At 37.0% G+C, this 18,232-nt stretch overlaps 1 pseudogene; it reads left to right on the top strand.

Annotated features, from left to right (window-relative positions):
* Positions 1 to 1,065: 1,065 nt before the first annotated feature.
* On the top strand, positions 1,066 to 14,475 carry LOC139730363 (neuropeptide S receptor-like; annotated as a pseudogene).
* The last annotated feature ends 3,757 nt before the right edge of the window (positions 14,476 to 18,232 follow it).

The raw sequence follows: 18,232 nt of genomic DNA, 5'->3' as shown, positions 1-18,232 counted from the left end.
TGTAGATAAGCTCCACAAAAACACTTGTACGGCAAATAGTATTGTCAATTGATATGAGATGTTGTGGCTCAGTGGATGGCAAAATGGACTCTCCATCCCAAGGTTCGTGTGTCGAGACCGGCTGGATGCAGAGGTTAAGTCCTCAAGCAAGAGTCCGCTGTCAGTAGACGATGAACCCGAGGCAAATTATTTCATCGTCATTGCTAAGTTCCCAGGGGAAGACGTGACAACGTTGGTCCCGAAGGTTGCTAGCTTAATATTATTTTAAGCTTACGTGCTTCATCAGTGGTCATGTTGAGATTAGATAAAAAACGCATGAGCGTCTGCGTGTTTTAAAGCTACTGTTTACCATTTTGGGAGCAGTGATTAAAAAAAAATCGAGTTATCGCACTTTATACATATGTGTAGGTCAGTTGTATCACAAAACATCCCACCATAAAAAAATTTTACAATAAAGCCTAAAATATAAGGAGATTATCACTATGTATCTTACTAAACCATAACTGTAGACGGTTTAGTCTGGAAACAGGAGAGTGTCAAAACTATTGTTCACATTTTGTAGATTTAACAATGTTTAACACTGATTATATTGATTGACTTTTGTACACTGGTGTTTCGATCACTAACTCATAATTTAGAAGTATTTTTAAGCACTAAAGCGTGTTTTTTTTTGTGTTTATCTCCAAATGTAAATAATGCCTTAGAATGAAAACCACACCTGCGCACACATGCCCCCAAAAAGGGTGTATGTCTCCTGCATGACGTTTTCAAACAAATGCAGGAATTAATCAAGATTCATACTTGTTTCTGAACTTCAACTTTACTCTCTTGCTCTCTTGTTTGTCGCCCACTCATTTGCAGCTGCAAAATAAGGTAAAAGGAACGATTAACAAAGGAAATAATATATCTCTACTATAATAGGTGCTTGGCTTCCATAGTGCTGGGGCCCACTGCCATTTTCACCCTGTGTGAGCCTGGCGGGTACCATTATGACGTCATCAGTAACCCCCTACCCTAGCCAGTGGACCACCGTATGGGACAACTTGACTCATAACAGTTCGGCAAATGGCACAGATGAAGATAATGATGGGTTTGGTGGACTCGATCTCCGTCGATAAGGTGAGAGGAAAAAATGTAGTATGCCGCAATAGACCCGTTTACTGAATATTCAAATTTTATGGATAGCCCTGCCTTTCTAACGATGGTTCTCCTTTAACCACCTGCAAGCTTGCCCGAGGTTTACCCTACATCATCAACACTAACGTATGGAAAGAGGGGTGGGTTTTGAGGTTCAGGTTTAATAGAATTAGATCGTTACTACGTCAACATCCATAAATTTGAATGTGTTAGTAAACAGGCCTGTTTTCATGTAGCTGGACAGGTTGAAAAAGGAGAATAACGCGTTAAAAGTTTTTGGTTTTTGGCGTAAAGAGACAGTGAAAACATGAATATGTGTTTAACTTCGCTACATGTCATGCGCGGCAATCCTTCTATTCATATGTTTACACGTTCCATGTTACAGATATTCATGTTTAAGCTTCTAATATGAGGTATGTCTGAATATTTTCGTAGCAAGTTGTTCAAATATATATGAATTGTATATCAACGCGATATCTGTATAACTACGTTGAATTTAAGTTTATAATCATCCATGTATCTATCATTGTATATGTCCATTTCTTGTTGCTTAAAGATAAGGAGACTTTCCCAACCACAAAAATCGATCTCCATCAGACTAAACGACAACATAAAAACAAGAATCTCATCTCTCAAACGCAATGCTTTAAAAACATTTGTAGATATTAGCAGTGCATCGATATTTGGAACCTACAGAAATAAAAGATAGTGAAAAGAGGTCGCTTGACTCGCCAACTACTGTCGATTTATAACAAACCAATCAATCAAAAAGAACTAATGTCATAGCAGATCTTCAACACACATACCGAACAACTACAGCTACAAAAAAAAATTCATAATTTTAAATTCTATGAGATGGTCCTACCAGCTGGCAAAGATAAAACCTATTGCTACAGATGTTGAATATCAAGTGGAAATGGTCAAAGTTTGTCGGAAGCATTGACGAGCAGTCGAATAGTTTTGAAACTTTGCAGCAGCCGTTATCACAAAATGAATGTTTTTAAGAGATTGGGTAAAATCCTGTAACTTCTGTTACCGTGGTTGATTGCTATACCATTATACTATGTTTACATCTCTGTTTCAAAATGATGAATGTGTAAAAACATTCAATATTGTTTTTAGGGAATTTCTTCAGGATGAATGAGTGAGCACAAACAGCAGTCCTTATCTTGTTCAGCCCATTGTTTCCGTTCCGTTTTTATTTTGTGAGAAGCGAGTATTTCAGATTTTGTGGGAGAAAATTATCCAGTTGCTGATGTCTTTAAGAGCATTAGTGAATTTCTGGGTTTCATTGATTCTGAGAAGTATGATTTAATGCAGTAATGCTAAAGAATCCGATATTAATCTTTTCAAAGTTAATGAATCACACACAGCAGACTAACTCTTTAAAAACATTATAACCGGATGTGAAATTTCTTGGCAGACTCTCGTTGCATTCAAATGAAAATGAAATAGTGAAGAAAAGCATGCAACACCGTCCCGTATCTTGTATTGTTGATTCTGTCATAATGGTAGTAACATGTAACTTCAGCCGTGTTCTTATCATGACAGAACCACACGACGCCTTAAATGCACATGATGCAGCAAAAAAAAAAAAACAACACTCCGTCTTTTGTTAATCTCCACAAAATGGAAAAGCAGTTAATCAGGGGATTTCGCATGGTTTTGTCATTCTGCGTGCAATCAGTATGTCATCGAGAGATCTGCGAAAGAAGTCTCTCATCTTCGATGTCTTTATTCACTCCGTTCCGCTGTTATATCGTTTGTTAATCTGTTTGTTTGTTTTTTGTTTGTTTGTTTGCTTGTTTGTTCATCTGTGTTTGTTTCCGATTCTGTCTCGATGAGTACAGCACATCCAGCTGGCCATACTCTGGGTCCTCTTCACACTCATCGTCACGGGAAACATCATCGTTCTAATCGCCATCTGGCTCGTTCGGAAGAAGAAGTCGAGGTTGAACTTTTTCGTCACCAACCTAGCTGCGGCAGGTGAGAAGGAATAATGCAGACTGTCGACATTCAATGGCAATGGTAGACGGCTAGATGATGAATAACATATTTGTTTGTTTGTTTATCTGTGGTTGCGTAGAAGAAGAAAACCCACCTCGTTCAGATGATAACTATTTGCAGCCTATATGGTATCCCTCAAGCTTCGTAACCGCATAGATTCCGTCATGAAAGGACAGTCGAGCTTGCTTCCCTCCCCGTAAGCTATACCCTACTGCGCATGCCAGGCTAGGCATATAAACCCTCTGGGTGCCACAGAGATTTTCTTCCCATAGGTTTTGTGTGTGGCTCATTGATACAGAAATAGTTAACCATGTGGACTATGGGGAGTGTTGACGTCATACCCAGAACCGCGCGCATTATGCTGTCACTTCGATACGTCTTTCACTGGCTAGACCGAATGTGACAAAACCACCATAATCGTGTTCTTTTCTTTATTTAGTTTATGAACGTGAGAGTGATATCACGCATGCGCAGCCTCTCCTCCCACCCCCTTCCATTCATCATGATCTTTACGTAATTTAAAGGGTTGTATAAATCGAGATTTGAGAATCGAGAGAACTACACTCTCAAAATTTTAACCTGTATACACAATGATACCTGTGGTTTATTCTTAAAAAAAAATGCATATTCCTTTACTCTCTAATGTTGGTGCTAAACGAGAAATGGTAAGTTTGATTGATTCCATTTAATTCTTTGACCACCGATATTATTTTTTTAATAAAAACAAAAAAAGTGCATGACAGCAATTATAATATGCTTAGCCCATGGAGCTATTAAGTGCAGCAAAATATGTTGGCTCTAATTTCTGTATTCTTGCAAAACTCTGTTCCTTTTTGTTCAATTGTTTCCAGATATTTGTGTTGGCATATTCAACGTCGGCCTGGATATTGTCGATAGGCAAACGCCAGAATTTACTGGAGGTGATGCAACGTGCAAGCTATTTAGATACGTACAGGTAACAACAAACCTCCAACATTAACTTTAATATAAATATTTTTTTTTGTTTTTTTGTTTTAGAACAATACAATTTGTATAGTTTATATATAAACATACGAACTTTAACGTATGTTAGCACACACGCACACACATACACACACATATGTATACATAATACATATAATATAATCTAATATATATGAAGAGTTTGTTCGCAAAAACCGATAAGTCCATATTTGCCAAATGGAGATATTTGCGATAAAAGATTAAGAAAAATAAAGAGAATAATAAGAACATTTTTGCTTCTCTTGACCATTACTTCAAAACTGTACCTTTATATGTAGTGAACAATATATCATTTAAAAGGTATTATTTTGTACATTATAACAGAGACCGCACTTCAAAATATTCAAAAATGGACTTATCGGTTTTTGCGAACAAACTCTTCATATATATATTTATACTTATAGGCATAATTATGTGATGATACATGAAAGTAATGATAAAACAAGAGTTTGTTACAGTTTTCTGTTTGTAATTTGTTTTTATCTATTGGTCAATACCGTTTTTCAAATCTCATTTTTTATTCATATGAACGATTTAGTTTTGTTGGCTTCCACAGTGCCTTATATTAGAACTATATTATCTACGTTCTTCGTCGATCAACATGCCAGTATTATAATCAATGCGTGGCCGCTGAGCGTTGTTTTATGACGTCACGATAAAACCCAGAGTACTCCTTGACGACAAAGGAAAGCCGCATACAGTGCATATCAAAAGAAAAAAAAAGCCAATCCAACTTTGGAGGACTGTTTTTTCATAATTGTCAGCTATGGAGAGCGCAATTTTAGTTATGTGGAAAGAAGAACTCTTCCGTTTTTCATTGATACCTAATTTTGTTGACAAATGTCATGCATGACTGAGCACGTAAACTTTAATGACAACAATGCCAGAGTGCACTTTTTCCAAGTTTGGGTGTTATCGTGAAGGAACAATGGATGTCTCACTGAATAAAGGATGTCAGGCAATGAAAGTGATGAAATTAACAGGCCAGCCTGCATGACTGCAGCTTTGTGTTTAGGGTTTCTACTAACTTTTTATGGTCCATATCCTTCAACACGTCCACGTTGTCGATAGCTTGTTTGCTCACACAAAGTCTAACCATTATCCATTTTTCTCTATATATATTTAAGACATGGTTTGTTGCTGCGAGCTTTGTGTTAAATATGAACAGAGAAAAATTGACTGTGTGGGTTGACCTGTGTGGGAGTTATCAAGTTGTCTACAACGTGACCATGGTCGAAGTTATTGACCATTAATGTTCAAAGAAACCTTAAACACAAACCCTAAACATAAACCTGCATTCGTACAGCCCGGGGTTCGTACATCTCTCACAGATTTCGCAGTATACATAATCTGCCCATTTTACTTTTCCATTGGGCACCAAAATAGCGGAAAGTATGCGTAGGTGAACACACCAGGGGCTTTTTTTTTTCGATAAAATGGGATTCATTTCAATTTCAACAATAAAATAAAAAGCGTAGTCTTTGCCATTGGGTTGTTACAATTATAGTACATTCAGGTCGTTTCGCCATGAAATTTGGGCAAGGAAATTCACGTTCGGCGTGTACTTTACTTTTACTACAAAATAATATTTTATAGTAAAAAACAAACGAAAAAACCCACCAAAATATGCCTTTTTGAAACTTGGAAACTTTTTATTCAAAATCCATTCTTACTGACCATAGTATTATTATCTATCAAAGGTTTCCTTGGTCACCATTGTACAATTCATATTACAGTTTAGTTGGTCATCATAATATCCATGACATGCAGGGTATGCATAATTAATGAATTATTTTTAGTGCGAACACGGAAATATCATTAAAAAGGATAATTTTGAATCAATGCTTTTCTTCTTTTTTTTTCAAATGAATGCATGTTTTATGAGATCCATATGTTATTCCAAGCCGTATAACAAGTACTCGGCTTTTGAGTGGGTGTAGGTACGTGTTACCATAATTGACCATCATGACGTTGTTTCAGAGCAGGTGATGCGCTTTCAACGTGACAAGCAGATGTTTATTGCAATAACCCTACGCTGACGTAGGATGTTATGAAATATTGATGAATTGTATACCAAATATCATACTCACAATATGTGGGGTTGTCTAGATATTATTTTAAAAAGTCACGTCACTAGTTGTGACACTATAATAAAAACCTATACTAATGATATTCCTCATAGTGAAATAATGATAGTCTATAATTATATGAATCGTATAGATTGTGACCTGATGATTGGCCGATGATTTTAGAGATGAAATTGATTATCGGAAGGGAGCGGGCATAGAAGTGGAAAGATGATGGAACACTCACAGCAACGGCTATGAAGAGTTTTGAGAAATACACATTTTAATCGAGACAGAGCATCTTGTGTATAGAAATGAATGGATTAAAACACAAAACTAAATGCACATTAATTGAGTAACTATCAATCTTAAGAATTTATCAAACAATGTTAAAACTCGACGCGGGGTAATTTTAAGATAATGGTCAGAGAGTATGCATGACTCTTGTTAGTGGTCATCTAATTTTGAAATTATGGATAAAGATAAATCTATTCTTCCATTGGTTTCTTTATCCCTTTAGTGCTGCAAAATCATAACTTTTTCAAAATCTTCCATAGAATAGTTCGATAGCTTTGTCTACTTGCTCTTAATTGCTTGAGAAATGTGGAATTGAAGCGTTCAATCGCAAACGGAGTTAACTCCATTTTTTGTTAATTTTAGATATATGCGATTGAACCCGCTAAGAAACAAAGAAAATAAAAGGAAATATGGAATATTTTTTGTCATAACTCCAAGAATAATCCTTCTTATAAATCATAACAAGTAAGCGTATCTCCGGAAAGATTTTGCTTTGTTATATCTGATGATGGACTTACGTTACAGTATTAAAAAAAAAATGGTGCTTAATCCGTGCAATCAAACCTCAAACTCATCTTCAAGCAAAGTTGTGTGTTACTCCTTCTGATAAACGTAACTGCTCAGCAGTATGTAATTGGTAGCTACAATGCATTCATATATTGAGTTTGTTTCTTTGTTGATTATTTTTTAGTGTTCTTGAAAAGAAATGTTTTAACCATTTGAACATAACCCCGATTTTTTCCGATTCACACTTTTCTCCATCGACTAATCGAAATTCTTCGCAGGCTTATGTGATACTCTTGCCCTCGTCTTATCAGCTTGTATGCCCCTGAGTTTCGACCGGTTATTTTGCCATCGTCTTACCCAATGGATTTTACAGGTAGTGGTGAGTTTTAATGGGTGATTTTGGTACACTAACCATATTCGGGTGATGTTCGCTATTCCGAAGATTCGTTAATCAGGCAACAAGAAAAGATGTTTTAGTTTGTTTTGTTTTTGTTTTTCATTCCCAATGTTTTTTCTATCCGAACATGAAAAAACCGTTTGTTGTTTGGAAGGTTCATTAATCCGAAAATGAAAAGAACATGAAGAAGGTTAACGGGCCTTAGGAATAACGAACTTTTTTCATTTTCTGATTAACAATCGAGATAACAAGTCGTATTTCATTTTCGTTGTAACGAACCTTTCGGAATAACGAACTGTAAGCACATTATATCTAACCATAATCCCATGCGCGATATTGATCTGCGCCGTTGTTGGTTGATTGTTTTGAAAAATTTTCATTGTCTTTTTGTTTTTATATCAGTGTATACCATTGGTGGAATTCTTTTTGTGCGTTTAATTCCATACGTTGCATTGCCGGTGTATTACTATAAGCCACTGGTGTAACGATGTTTGAGGGGAACATTGTTGTTTTTTCTTCATGGTAAGTCATATTTTTAATAAAACATCGTGTTATTTCCCCATTATGTTTCAATATACATATCGCTGTATTTCAGTTTGTGTGCGTTAGTATATTGTCTTGTTTATTTCTTTTTTTCTTTTTCTTTTTTTTTGATAGTCATCAGTTTATCATTATTTGACTAATATCAATTCCATAGAACCGATGTAAGTTAGGAAATGCATGTTAGCCAAATAAAAGATTTTACATTGACTTCCACGGTTTTCTATGATGTAATCTAATAAATTTGCAAACATTGATTGCAATGGAGATATATTGTGATACATTAGTTTAGTTTAATCGTTATTCATGTATCTGCCTTTGCAATCGTTTAATACGCGATCAGATAGCTCCATTCGAACACTTTTAACACTGGGTGGTTCAGATGGCTGGGGCAAATAGGGATCAGTTATTCTACATACGATCAGATCATCCAGTTGAAAAGCTATTACAATGATTATCATCTTGTTTCACTATATTCTGAATTTGTCAGTAGTTTTGTGGTTAAACGCATGGAGAAGTCTACCAGACCTTTTTACTGATACCGATACAAAGCCTTTTACTGAAACTGTTCCATTAATCAGCTAAACATTAAGTTTGAATGTGGTCGTCATATCTGATTGAGCGGACACGTTTCATTTCCCGCTCATCTACAGGAAAGCGCTCTACAGTCCTGGCGGCTGGCGGATGGGTACTGCCCGGGTTGTTGTGCATCACCTCTGCCGTAGTGTTTCAGGTTGACCCCCTGCAGTCGCCGAACGGAGAGACGACCGTCATGTCCTGCTGGCCGGCCCTAATATACAAAGACAACGCACGGTGGAAATTCAAGGTACGCTGCTCTGTAACTTACTTTAGATGGATCTCAGCATAGGCTACTTAAACCAGTTTTGTTGTGTAGACTGCTGTACATTCTTCTGCATTCGTCCAGTCGAAGTACAAGATCGTTTTAGCTCCCTCCCATCTTTTCTCCCGTGAAATTGACAAACTGAAGCACTTCAAAGCCTTACTCAAGACTCATATTTTTCACCAGGCATTCAATTGCTAACTCTCTTGGAGGAATCTGCGCCTGTGAATGTTTCTACAACAGATATATGGCGCTATACAAATATATTGAATCATCATCATCATCATTAAATTTTATTGAATCACTGAAAATGAAGTCACTTGTTGCGACGCTTCGTCTATTGGTTTCTTCAGGCAAATGAAGCTCCCGTTGATGGAACGGTCCGTAGTGTAAAGTGCGAGATTGTGTAGAGCTAGCGCTTCTTGTGTGCTCGTTTCCTCTCTTCTTCAAGGTACTCCTCAACGTTCCGTCTGGAACCAAACGTTTAATGTGGTGTTTGTTTATCTTATTATTTTTACTTTCAAGGAACTGATTTGCCACCACGCACAGTTACCTCTTCTATTTTGTATTCATTCTATTTCATGAACGTCTTGTTTTTTGTTTGAAAAGAAAAATGTTTCCTAATGTAGTATACTACAGTGAATGTTTCATCTCTACCAGAGGGCCCTGCCATTATTATTACCCTAGCGTTGCCAGGTACCCATTTATACACCTGGGTCGAGACTGTGGAGGGACATGGTGGCTAAAAACATCTTGTCCAAGGACGTAAGCACAGGGCGGGATTTGAACTCGGGTCCTCCGATCGGTAGTCGGGAGTCTTATCCACTATGCCACAGCGCCCCCACAGATCATCGCCTGCAGCTTCTTTAATTATCATTTCGCTTGATTTTTTTTTCTTTCAAAGCTCTACACCATGTACGTCATCTCGTCCTTCTTCTACATTCCCCTCATCCTCGTCACATTCTGTTACGTCACAATCATCGTCACCATCTGGAGACGCAGCAAGAAAATGGGCGGGCCCCAGAAAGTGAAGAGGACCAAGTCTTCAAACAGAGACGGTACGAATGGATTATCAGTGTACACAATCGTCAGTTTGTATAAAGATGAGCGACTAATCAATTAATGCTTGTCAAAGACAGAGTCAATTTTCAATCAATCGATTATTTCATAGAAAATGAAAACGTGATGATCGTTATTGACTCGTCTTTCTAATTTTGACTAAATCTCTTTCGTAGATAGCTTTGGCAATCAATACTGTCAAAACACTGTGTGGCTTTTTTTTTTTATTTACTTCTGTGAAAGTTTTCTTGTCTTCTAGATTTTGTGTTGCGCAGAGGGTAATTTTTCTTCAAAATCAGGGCCTCGTTTCTGAGCGTAATACTATGTCATGTCCTCATACCTGTAAATGAAATGTTCCAAAATATGGATATTTCCATTTTCCATTTTTTGTCAGTAGTCTTTCACCCTAAAGCAATCATGTAAAACTAAATCTTTAATTTTGGAAATTTGCATTAGCTGATTTTAAGATCGCATTATTTTCATCTTGCCTAAATTCCCAAGCGACTGTTTTGAAAGGGGATTATTGACAAGCTTATGAAAAAAAGTTGTAACAGTGGTGGTCAATCAATAAAGTCATCTGTGATTACAAGGGTGCAAGTCACGACTTCGACATCCAAGAGTCATACATCTCACGAATCATACATAGCCCATGATTTCGACACTATAGGCAAATAAGGCTCATGATTCCGATACTATGCAATCCAGTCCCATTAGTTCTACACTATGCAAAAAAGGCCCACGAGACCCACACATTAAACCCCGTGATGTAATGTCAGTCTTGTGGTCTTTTCTTTTTTTTTTCTTTTTTTTTTTGCCTAGTGTCGAACTTGTTGGCCTTATTTTGCTAGTGCTTTACTTGTTGGCCTTTCTTTTTTTCTTTTTTCTTTTTTCTTTTTTTTTTGGGGGGGGGACCTACCGTCGGACTCATGGGCTTTATTTGCCTTGCGACAAGTTTATGAGCTTTATGACTCGTGGTAGGGTATGGCTTTGATACAAAATATGAATACATCACTAATACAAGCAAATCTCATTTTGTTTCATTCTGTTACCGCCTCTCCAGTGGCGTACGAGGGTTTGTCGAAAGACAGCAACAGTAACATGCCGAAACATCGGGCGAGCTCACGCGGACTGATTCCAAAGGCCAAGATTAAAACCATCAAGATGACAATCTGCATTGTGTTAGGTAAGAAAAAAAAACCACACACACAAGAACAAAAACAAAAAAGTACAATGAACTGGAAGAATGAGAGACAGATATACAAAGGGGACTAGAAAAACAGAAAGAAAAACATTTAGGAGAATGTTCATTTTTTCCCTTTATTTATTTATTTTATCATAAATTTTGTTCCCATGTTGATATTTTTTTTTCAAATTAATCTATAATCAATTGTAAATTCTCTCTTCAATGTGTAGTGTTTGCTTTCAAGTCTTACAGATAATGAAACTTGCTTAAAGAATATTGTAGTATTTGCACTTTCAAAAAAAATACCTTGCCTAAATATTTCTTGATGATTTTCCATTTTTGTGACACATAAGAAATAAATAGCGGTTTTCAAGGCAAACGGTTGAGTGTTTAGGGATGGCATAACATTGCTGGAGATGAGGATTGGCCTTTTAACTTTTTTTGCGAGATATGAAGAAACCAGTAATGAAATGATACAGAGCATACCATTTTAAGAGGAATTCAAAGTTTATTAGATGGAAATCGGTTTAGGAATGGCTAAGACATCCAAAAACAAAGTAAAACCCGTTCCTCATAAAAGGTGGGTCCCACTTTTATTACGATCGCTCTGTTTTTTGATATCTCAGTCATTTCAACACCAATTTTCATCAATATCTTTTAAGCTCTGTAGGAATTACATGCTCTTCCATATTTCGAAAGAGGTTTCTCATTATCTCACAAAAAAATGAAACCTGACGTTAGGTCTCAACCAAAACCATACGATCCCTTTAATGTACAAAGAATGGTAATCCTAATTATTACATAACATCTCTACTCCGTCTCGTTCAGCGTACATCTGCTGCTTCGCTCCATTTTCGCTGTTCTACACTCTCGAGGCGTTTGGCGTCATCGACAGTAAGAGCCAAAGAGCGCTGGTGATCACGCCCATCATTCAGAACCTGCCCTCGCTGAACAGCGCCACCAACCCCTTCATCTACGGCATGTTTAGCACGAATGTATGCTTAGAATTAAGGTAGTATGTAACACTTGGTGTACCATTTTGAAACGTTTAAGCACTCGTATAGACACGCACGAAACAACTCTTCACTCCATGGGCTGTTGGTTTCCGTATCTATCATACATGTATGTCAATTTCTCTTCGTACTATGCTACTGTGGTGTTGCCTGTATATCCAGATATTTCAAAACCAGTTTGACTGTGTTGAACAAGGTGAAAGGACTGTGCTCTACGACTCTTATGCTATCTTGCTATTTCGCTAGCTAGCGAAATATTGCTGCGAAACATTGCTGAATTTCCTTTATGATGATACGCTGCATCTCGGAACATATTCTAATTTTCCTTTGGGCTTCGGAAAGCCAAAAGGTTTTACTATTTTTTTTTCCTTCAAAACAGTCCAATTTCCTAGAAACCTAATTTTTCTTCTTTGGGTTGTAATGTTACTCTAAATATACTGAATTACAGTACAGATCTCCAGCTTTCTCAATTACTTCTCCTTAGATACTCATCCACGCAGAATTTAACATTCTTCTCGAAGAAAAACAAAACAAGAAAAGAGCAAAAGTCAAATAACAACATCACGCCCAGAAAGAGAGGGCAAAAATAGACAAAAGTTGTAGCACGTATGAGCAATAGCTTTTCGCCCTGAAAAGAGGGGGCACGTAGTGGTGAAATTAACACATTGTTTTCCATTTTTATCCATATTTCTGTTTCAGAACAAAATCTGAAAGTTCACAAATCAATGTGCGTCTCTTGGCTTACTGATTGCGATTTTTTTATTCCTTTACTTTTGATCAACTTGCAAAATCAATATTATCTATATTGTAGCAATCATAAATATTGTTTGTAGAATCAACGATTGTGTGAAATGTGTACATCACCACAATATAGTTTAAATTGATACAGATTTGATACATAAAAGTGAACCTGTAATCATATTTGGCCTAAGATTGAGGCTTTGAATTGTATTCCTTGACAGTTTTTATTATGTCGTGCTATGGGGAGACCCAAACGTTTAGAAACCAAACTCTGCTTTTATTTCGTTGAATTTTTTTCTTGTCTGCATAGTTATCATTTTTAATGTTATCATAGGGTATTTATCATGTATGATTATGTGAGTGATGGTATGTGTCTGTGTGTGTCTGTCTGTAAATGTGTGCAATACAGAACCGGAGTATTTTTCTTCTTTAATGCCGGTTAAATGTGATACCCATTTTTCCATTTCATTTTCATATCTATTCATTATAAACTACTAAATAAATAGCATACAAGTAACTCACGTCAGTGAGAGCATTTTACCCACATAAGGTACCTTTTGAACGGTGCAACATGTCCGAGCCTAATGCCGAAGGTGTTTGAACTGTTTCAAGTTATTAGGGAGCTTTAGATTTGCGGCGCGGACGTTTGAGAAGACGCTTGAGCTTGACATTCTCCTCTCCCCTTGCGTCGTGCTGAAAAGTCACTTTAGATTACGCTGGGACGCAACGTATGAAAATAAATGAATAAATAAAATGGCGCCCCCATATTATGGGTGCATGTATGAAGTAGCTCTTTAAGTCCATGAATTGAGCTGACGTAAAAATAGCCCAGAACGCGTAGTGAAAAACTCAGACGACGCAAGCTATAAATAGATCAACTTGACGCGCATTTTTGCTCATGCTCAGAACATGGTGGGGTTTTTTTTCCTCTGAACGTCCCCGTCGCAAAAATCTAAAGCTCCCTAGTATACTAATGCATCAACAAAAGATGTGCGTTATTTGTTTCATGAAATGATGTAGCAGATGAAGCAGATGGTAAATTACCATCAACTCTAAATCCAGTCGAAAGAATTTCAATATAGTAGGTATTTCAATTTTGCGTCAACCATCAACGTGCGTAGATAAAACGATGAAATCTCGTCCGGTCACCATTGCGACTTGAAAGTGCTATTGACCGGTCAGTATATTTCGCTAATGACCGGTCATATCATCTGATAAGAATCTGCTGCATCACTTTATGATATATAAAAAAGATTATGTCCTATCACTTCGCTATTCTGATCACTGAACCTCCTCTACTTACCTGCCCACCTTTGGGGGAAAAAAACTTGTAACTTGTTTCCGAACAAACAAACAAAAGTAAACAAACAAAAAAGCAATAGCCAATCGCAGAGACCTTTCTCAATTTCTTCTTGACAGGCGAATACGCGTTGTAAACTGGCTGGCCGGTAAGCTTCCGTGCTGCACGCGGCGGGAGGACCCGAAGATCAAGCGCGCGTACATGTACGCCACAGCCACGACGCACACCACCGAATACAACTCGGACGGATTGACGGGTTCGACGCGCGGACGGAACGCCATGAGTATGAGCGTGAAAGTTGTTGACGTTTCGTCCCGGGATGACAGCAAGAACTCAACGGGACCCATGTGAAGTCAGGCAAAAAGGAGAAAAAGAGAAAGTTGGAGCGGAGTGAATTTTAATCTCCTAAAAATCCGCATTATTTTTGAGAGACATTTACAGACGTTCGTGACGAACAAAAGAAAAAGGTGGAGACAAAGGAAGGGAAGAACAAAAATATTTGCATCGTCTACAAGAATTGCGCACAGTGTAGCAGTGTCGTAGGAATATTTTCGACGTATTAAGAGGTTAAATGCGCATGAGAGGGTTACTCAGCGCAATCAAAGACGAACGTAGAAACTGGGATAACTATTTATGTCACTATACTCGACTGATTGTCCAATATCCATAATGTCCATACTGAACGGTACTCGCTATTTCTTTTTTTTTTCTGAATGGGTTGATTGGTTTATTCGCTGAAACAAGCTTCACAACGCCTGACAAGGATTTGCCCTGGACATTGATCAGTATTGCTCGAGAGAGGGCGGTGTTTATGACGTTAGAGCAGAACCGCCTATCGCCGGGTGGGCGGAATTTTCGATGTCGTGCTGGTATTTTTTTTTTCCAGGATTGTTCTGTGCTTACAATTGTGAAAATATCAGTATTCACTGAGTATCCACACTTTTGAAACATTTATGTGAAGCTACTGAGATGTAAATACTATGAATATAATAGGGATGTACGATATAAGAACAAAATGCTTAGATGCAGCGGTTGATGTGTAAAAGTGGAAGTTTTTTTTTTTATTCAGTTATGATAAAAGAAAATGTTTTGACGTTCTCTGTGAAGGCTTTACGTTGTTGTTGTTTTTTTTTTATTCATTCATATCGTGGTCATTACTCTTTAGGTGTTGTACATAATTATTCATTCTTGGTCAGTATGTGGCAAAATTCATTTCCGGTGGCGATCTTTGCCATTTAGTTTTGATTAGCGCCAGCATGACTTAAATTTGACAGAAATAGCCAGAAATAGATGGAAAAAAATCAAAGAAGATTTAAAGTAATCATTAATTTCTCGCTGCTAGGCACAAGGAACATAGGCACAAGGAGCATATGAGCTACATATTAAACCTTGCTACCCATATTTCAAACAAGGAATAATTGTGGTGTCAGTCGGAATGACTTGAGGTCCGTGAAAAAAACAACAACAACAGCACAAAATTCACAACACATCAAGATTGATATCGGGAGGAGCTGAAAACGTCGAATGGATTTTTTTATTATTTCATGATATGGAAAGTCAACAGGCCGCTGGTGAAGAGATTTAATAGGTGGGACTCATAAATCTACTAATGCCCGCTCTCATATAGTACTGGATTTTGGTCTTTATTCTATGTGTGTCGTCATCATTACTTCTATGACCTTTTACCGATGAAGGACTCGCCACGACGAAAGGATCCAAAAGTCGCTGACGGCTGAGCCGAGAAAATCGAGTTCGAAGTCAGATTATTAAAATCGGTCAAAACCTTCGACTTTCTGTTTTTAACATGAGTTTGTAGTCTAATGTTTCGTTTATCATCTGCCGAAATTTCGAAGCTAAATGATCAAGGAAAAGGCAAGAAATGTAGCATTTTTCTGGGCCTTGATTTTCTGATTTTCAACGGAACAGAAATGTGTCTTAAGTTTGGGATTTAGCGCCGCAATTAGACTCCGCCCCTAGCAATGAGGGAGTGATCTTATTGGTCAGTGCATGGCATCCTGATTACTGATTGGTCGTGCGCAGACCACTGACGCTAAGCTTGAATGAACATCACAAGGTTTCTAGGAACAAACCTTCAATTGTCAATAGATGAAAACTGTCTTACCTTAAAAATTCGAGTCGGTTTTCATGAAACGCTGATTTCTTAGACCACTCGACATGCCCTCATAAAATCATTGATATCTCCGCAACCGAGTACTTTTATGAGTCATGTTTTGTGATTATGAAATTAAAGTGGAAGAGTAAGGAAATAATGTCATGTCATTTTCAGAAAATCGACCTCCTGCGACTTTCGGATCCTTTTGTTTTATCGGGTCACATATAAAATGTCAGTGCTTGATAAAAATGGTTATCCAACGTTAGAGGGCTACCATTTCATAATTGTCATCTATGGTTGTTGGCTGTGAGTAAAGGAGAACTCTTCTTCTTTCCATCGGTACTTAATTGTGTTGACGAGTGTCATGCAGGTCTGAGCACATTACTTTAAAGACAACAATGACAAAGTCGACGTTTTCCAAGTTGGAGTATGATCATGAAGAAACATTGAATGTCCTTCTGACATGGATGAGATCTTCCAATGAGAGTGGTCAAATTAACAGGGCAGTCTGCATGACTGCAGGTTTGAGTTCAGGGTTTCCTCTTTACCTTTAGTTCATGCTTTCGTTATGTACCACCTTGATTTTTGTAATGGATTGCTTTGTGGATTGCCCGTCAAACAGATACAGACATTACAATCAATCCAAAACTCTGCTACAGGAGTAGTATCGAAAATCAAGAAACGTGAACAAATTTCACCAGTTTTAAAAAGCTTACACTGGCTTCCAGTCAAAAGTCGGATTCAGTCGGATATTGCTACTAGCATTTGAATGTTTCTATATGTTTGCTCCACATTATTTAGAGAGCTACTTCAAATCTACACATTAGAGAGGAACCTTCGTTCAAAAAGTAAATATCTATTTGTTATTCCGAACAGAAGAACCAAATTTTACGAAGAACGAATATTTGCTTTTAATCCCCTACCTTTTGGAATAATCTCCCCCAGAATATAATACAAATCACTAATATAAATACATTTAAGTCTGCTTTGAACGCATTTTTTTACAGTGTAAACAAACATGAAACTCGGTACCATCACTGTAATTGGAATTGTATGTTTTTTGTATCATCTTTCAATTTTTTGAGCGTATAGGGACATTATGCACTATGTGTTATGCGCTATATAAGCACTGTCAATTATTATTATTATCATTATTATTATTATTATTATTATTATTATTATTATTATTATTATTATTATTATTGTTATTATTATTATTACTATTACTACTACTACTACTACTACCACTATTACCTTTTAATGGTTCATAGCCTTCAACACGGCATCCAGCCTGTCCGATAACCTGGTCACTCCAACAGAAACCAACCCACACAGTCCATGTTTTTGTTTTTTGTCTTTTGTCCATTCATATACAAGATATGATCTGTCGCTGTGAGCTGTTGCTTTAATTTCTGATTTTTAAGACCCTGTTTGGTCTCATTTCAGGATTTTGTCCGTATTTTTGGAATGAAGAGATGACAATTTGCAATATTTGGTTTTCCTTTGATTTTCCAATGGTTAAATATCTCCTTCTCCGAATCTCATGTTGAGTCATTTAAAGGCATTATTTACCATCTGCGGATGAAACAAAACCCAGCTTTAGTGCTTCAAAATAGTTCTAAAATGTGAGTCAGGGATAGCAACAACCAATGTAAAAATTTAAGTATTGTTGAATACACAACATGTGAACAGTAGCTATAATAAAAATGTTTCTAGACTAAACCATCTACGATAACCTTATGGTTTATTTAGAAAAAAAATACTGATATCTCCTTATATTCAAGGCTTTATTGCGAGTTTTTTTTTTTTTATAATGATAGGATTTTTGTGATACTACTGACCTACACTTATGTATCAAATATGGTATGTAGAACATTTTTTAAATCATTGCTCCCAATGGTAAACAGTACCTTTGATGTAAATTATGATGATTATAAAAGGAAAGCGCTTCTAAGCTGATTTTTATGAAATTGTTTTGAAGTATGCTGAGTTTTCATACATTTTCGACACATGTTTTTGACCGAAAGAA

This window comes from Diadema antillarum, unplaced genomic scaffold, assembly GCF_040938485.1.
Source record: "Diadema antillarum isolate AM-2024a unplaced genomic scaffold, OU_Dant_1.0 seq00000303_RagTag, whole genome shotgun sequence".
Classification (NCBI taxonomy): Eukaryota; Metazoa; Echinodermata; class Echinoidea; order Diadematoida; family Diadematidae; genus Diadema; species Diadema antillarum.
The sequence above is the reverse complement of the archived record's forward strand: the minus strand, read 5'-3'. Positions and strand labels throughout refer to the sequence as shown.